Here is a 5,556-nt window from a genome sequence, read left to right on the forward strand (position 1 = left end):
CTCCACCTACGCAACAAATCAAACACTTCAGAGTCTAAAGACAGACGCTAAGAAAAAAAGTCCTGGAGTTTTCACTTTCTTAATAATTTTGAGTCCAGTATATGAATGATGAAATCCCTAGTTCGTATCAATAATAAACTTCAGATTCAAACAAGACAACTCACTTGTTATATATAATGACAATCAAACTATATCAAACACAAACAAATTAACCACTGCACATGTTAAATGAAAAAAGTAAAGCATCTGAAAGTAAGCAATTAAAAAAAATAGAAAAACCTACCTGAGATTGAGAAAGAAAGGTTTGGTTCTGCTTCTTAGGCAAATGGATGAGCGGAGTGACATATATGATTCTGGTTATCCAAACATAATGGGCTCTATTTTTGGGTTGGACAAAATAAAAGATTGCAAACTTTTTTGTCTGGTCTCAATGGACGTCAAAGTAGTACAAGTAAGCTATCTTCTGTTAATTATTATTTATTAGGTGAGGTCCAGTCTTGTCCTATCTATCACCTATTATGTAGTATCAAATACATCATGAAATAAGAGAAGACTAACCTGAACAAAATCAAGACGATTAGATGTACTTTCCAATTCTGAACACAAATCCTCTATAATTTTCTCCTACGATGGAAATTAAACAACTAAGCCTGTTTTTGGTGATCAAATAAAATATCTATCTATCTATCTATGTGAATTGTGAAGTGTGAAGAAGAAGAAGAAGATGATGTCCATGCATAAAGCATACATACAACAATTAAATATTATTCACAAATACAGATTAATATATTTCAATTTTTATTATCATTAACACAATCTACTTTGAGCTTTTTTTTTCTTATTCATCTTTAGCATTGTACATTCAACTTCTTATTAGGACCTTATCCTTTAGTTGTGTACGAAAATGTTTTCCATTTGGATGACATTGTGGTAAAATTTTTAAAATAAAAATTTATAACACAAAGGAACGAAAGTAGGATGCTATAATAAAAATACATCATCATCCCTGGTCGTGTTTTTGGGTTCAAAAAACAATTTAAGAGGTTATAAACAGTAGGTAAAGGTATGCTAGATCAACCCATTGGACCTACTTTTTTAGGTATATCTATCAATAAAATGTGAGTATAAAAAACAATTCATTTGGGGCAAGTAAACAAGACAAGACACTCTTTAAAATGATATATCTAAAGAAATTACAAAAGCAAAAGCTTACCTGATGAGAAGCATCTGTGTGACTGGTTCTAAGGAAATAAAATCATCATTATCTACAGAAGCATATGATCCGGTTCTGGTCCTGTCCTTATCCTGCTGCTGATGAGACTTTGGCATTCGCATTAATTCTTGGCGCATCCCACCAAAGTTTGAACTGCTTCCGTTCACAGTTACTGCTTTCTTAATATTTCCCACCTGATTGGTTAGTGGTTACATACCACACATAGAAAATAAGACTGATATCCATATTTACCAAAGTAATAAATTAAAATATTTGTATTATACCTGAATACGAGCAGTAGTGGTCCACTTCCTTTGCTTTTCAAACTCCACTTGGTTTAATACATTACAAAGAAGGGTCTCTAGCAGCTACAGAAATAGTCTTTTCTAGCTCATCCATCTTCCTTATCACAAAAATTCATTTTCAGAAATTAAAACAGATTTGATCTGTCTTAACTTGTTTGTATTTCAACTACATACTTGCCGTTCAATGCTCTCGCAATTGGAAAGGAGTTCCTTTGTCAGCCGGGATTGTTCCCCGCTGCCAACAGGGACACGTTCCAATTCATGAAAGCTGCCCTGGAGGCTATCAATCTAATACCCCAAAAAAACAAAGCCTATTTATTAAGAGATTGAGGAGAAGCAACAATAAAACTTCACTTCAATGGAGAAGCCAACTTACAGAATCTTGAATCTCGTCTTTTACAATGTAAAATGGATCTTGAGTTGAAGACATTTTTATTGCAAATGCAACCTAAGCTACAGTGAGGTCATCAATTTTGTTGTTTGCTTCAAGATGTGATCATATATTCATACATCTGAAACAAAAATACAAAAGTCACAACAGCTCAAATTTTGAATAAAAACACATCAAATAGACACATTCGAATTCGAGTAAAAATATGAACCAAACTAATTATTTTTCTTGTCTAGTTTGATACTGTGATAGAGAAAAATTGAGCCCATTATGTTTGGTGACTTGTGCAGGAAAAACCTCTCCAACGGCTTCAATTTCTCCTACAGTGTTTCCATTTTACATTTTTATTATGTTACAATGTTATAAGATCCCTCCTTATGTAATGAATAAACAAATATATTGCTCTTTCTTGCATTTAGCCCTAATTTCATTGTTAATGAAAAAAGAAAAAGAAAACTTAAGAACGACAATGAGTTTCACCCAATCATGCAGTAAAGATTTTTCTTGTGGATTAATATCTACTACCAAATACCCAAAATACCCTTTTGAATTTTTTGTATAACTTGCATATTATTTTTCCAGATTTCCATTATTATCATCTACTATCAAGTTCAAATCTTCATAAAGAATAATGAATTAACAGATATATGTATATGTGGATAGAAAAAAAAAACAGATATAATACTTACTAGGTGGAGGTGGAGGTGGAGGTGGTGGTTTAGTAGGATTTGGATTGAATCCGCCTAATAGATCCATCATGGGGGAGGTGCCAGGTGTAGGTATAGGTGATATAAGAGTATTCAAAGCACTAAAAGGTGAGGGTGAGGGTTTATTATTTAGTTGAGTCAAGGATAAGAGATCAGATGTAGATGAGCTTTTTTGAGTAGCAGGAGCAGGAGTAGGACTCAATTGAAGATCAGATGTAGATGAGCTGTTGTATTGGAAGAATCTTCATCAGACTGAGAGCTTTGAGGCATGGCACCAAATCCACCTCCACCAGCCAATATCACAACTAAAAATATTCACAATAATGAGTCTACACTCATCAAACTAAATCAAGAAAATCAAACAAAACAAAAGCAAGGATAAAGAAAACACACCTTGTGATGAATATTGTTGTTGTTATTGTCCATATTGTTGTAAAGTAGACGCCTTCTTAGGAGTTGCAACACTAGTTCTCATAGGTCGACTTGAACAATATTGACCATTCATTTCATTCATAACTGTAGATGAAAACACTCTATTATAGTCATTAATGTAAAAGATGAAAACACTCTATTATATAAAACACTCTATTATATAGATTAACATTTACCATGTTGTCGCTACTGTTCCTAGGAACATATTAGCTATAATTTTTTTTAAGTGAAGGCACTTTAGCTACCATGTGTTTGAGTTATGTCTACAGGTGGATTCACTACAGGAGTAGTTGGTGTTTCTTGAGTATATAAAGGCTCTGTGTGGGGTGTTTTGGTTCCTTCATTGCTATTTGCCTCATTCAATGCAACGGGCATATTTACGACATTGGTGTCACTCTGATCAAATTGAATCTCGTTTGTTATAGAATCATTGAACCTAGACTAGATTATCTCTGACAAAATGTTCCCTATTTCAGATTCTGCATAAGAATAAAGAAACAATAACAATAATGTATGTGACTTTTGACTAGCAAAATGATATATATAGAAAGGTTAAGTACTAGGCACCTATATAACCAATATTCACAGTAAATTAACCAATATTCATAGTAAATTACTAATTTACCCTTAGTTAGTTGTAAATTTACTCTTTTAACCCGGAAAGTCTATCCGCCCCAAACATAAATACAAAAAGAGTCTAAACTGAAACACTTTGCATATATGCTTTCATAATGTTTTGGTGGCTGCTCATGAATTAACTCAGACTGTACGTAAATAGTGCATGCACTTAATTATTACTATATGCAGGAAGATGAAGAGAAAGAAATGGAACTGGGTCAAGATTTAAGTCAAAATCCCGACTTTTTCAATGAGATAGAAGCAACAGGTCTCCAACACATAGGCATACAGATATGGCAGACCAATATAGGTTTGGTGAAGAACCCCAATTGTTATCTGATTTTTTGGTATAAGAAAACTTTTAGTGTAAGCAAAGAAGTGTACACAATACACACACTGATCTTGATTTGATGTAAATATGAAAGCTTATATAGTTGGTATTTTGTTTAGGTTTATAGAATAAGTTTCAAAGACCAGTTTGTAACTAATTAAAGATGTCAATTTATTTGATATTGGTTCAAAATACATGTCACATCAATGTACCATTTCTTATGTAATAAAACAACAATTTCTTAACTTTCTTGTGTATTTTTCTATTCATTAAGCTTAGCTGATTCCTATAGATGCACTAGTCCAATGAGTTAGGTGGGTAATTAATAGATTTTTACCTTCCAGGCTACTTTCTATTAATTACATTGAGTTGACTGTGAACATTGTTATACTCAACAATGCGTACCTGTCACAATGCAAACCACAAAAGCATCAAAAAACCAACCAAGTATATTCCAAATATATAGTATCAAGTACGTAATTTGTGCTTCAACAAGGAAAACAATAAGGATTTAAATAACATAGGAACCAATAAATAAAAATTTTCCAAGAAACCTAATCCAAATCCAACATTTAAATTACAAGGGTAATTTGGTATTTTAAGAACGGGAAACAAGGAAGATAAGGTACCTGTCTGCCATCAGGATGACCATATTTTTCAAAGTTCTCACGTGATATTGGATCTGTTAGAGTTTGATAACCCTACCTGTTAGAACCCAAATCATGTGATTTTGAAACTGATTAAACAAAATTTCAAGGTGAAGATTTGTGAGGGATTGTCGCTAGGGGATACTTTCAAAGGAGGATATTGAGAAGATGGTTCAGGAAGCTGATAAGTATGAGTCTGAAGAAGAGGAGCACAGGAAGAATTTGGAGGCGAAGAATGCTTTGGAAAATTATGGGTACAACATGAGGAACACAGTGAAAGATGAGACGATTGGTGAGAAGTTGACTCCAACCTCAACTATTTCTTTTCTTTCCCATTATTGGATAAATAAACTTTCTCAAATCTCTGTATACAAGATGTAAAAAAGTCAAATTAGACAAACCTTGAGAGTACTTCAAAATTTCTGAAGCAAGAATCAGTTACAACTAACAAAAAAACATGAAATTGAAGAGTGGAAGTGTAGAAATAGAATAGTAATTGGTGATGAAATTGAAGAATAGAAGTGTACACTTCTACTCTTCAAATAAGCATTAATATGCATCAACTGAAAGACGTCATCATTACTAGCAAAAGAGCCTTCTTGAAACGAGTCACAAAAAACAGAGAAGTATAAGAGCGTGAGATGAGATTTTGTGAACGAGAAACCCTAGTTCATCGATTCTCTCACATGAGAATTTTGGGATGTTGTGGCAAATCGATCTTATTCACGGTAGTAATACCCCAATGTGACTACCTTCTCAATGTATCCCTGCATCTCATTAGAACCCAATACGTTTCATTTGCCCTAGTTTATGCTTTCTTAACTCACACCCAAATGGATAGAAGTTAGGAAATGCATTTCTTCATCTTCTTTGTCGGCTCTGGCAGTGAGGGTTGGAGGCGGTGGATGTGGA

General features: G+C 33.5%; 1 pseudogene; it reads right to left on the bottom strand.

Annotated features, from left to right (window-relative positions):
• Positions 1–1,209: 1,209 nt before the first annotated feature.
• Positions 1,210–1,997, bottom strand: LOC111892709 (syntaxin-61-like; annotated as a pseudogene).
• Between the last annotated feature and the right edge of the window lie 3,559 nt (positions 1,998–5,556).

Source organism: Lactuca sativa, chromosome 4 (assembly GCF_002870075.4).
Source record: "Lactuca sativa cultivar Salinas chromosome 4, Lsat_Salinas_v11, whole genome shotgun sequence".
Classification (NCBI taxonomy): Eukaryota; Viridiplantae; Streptophyta; class Magnoliopsida; order Asterales; family Asteraceae; genus Lactuca; species Lactuca sativa.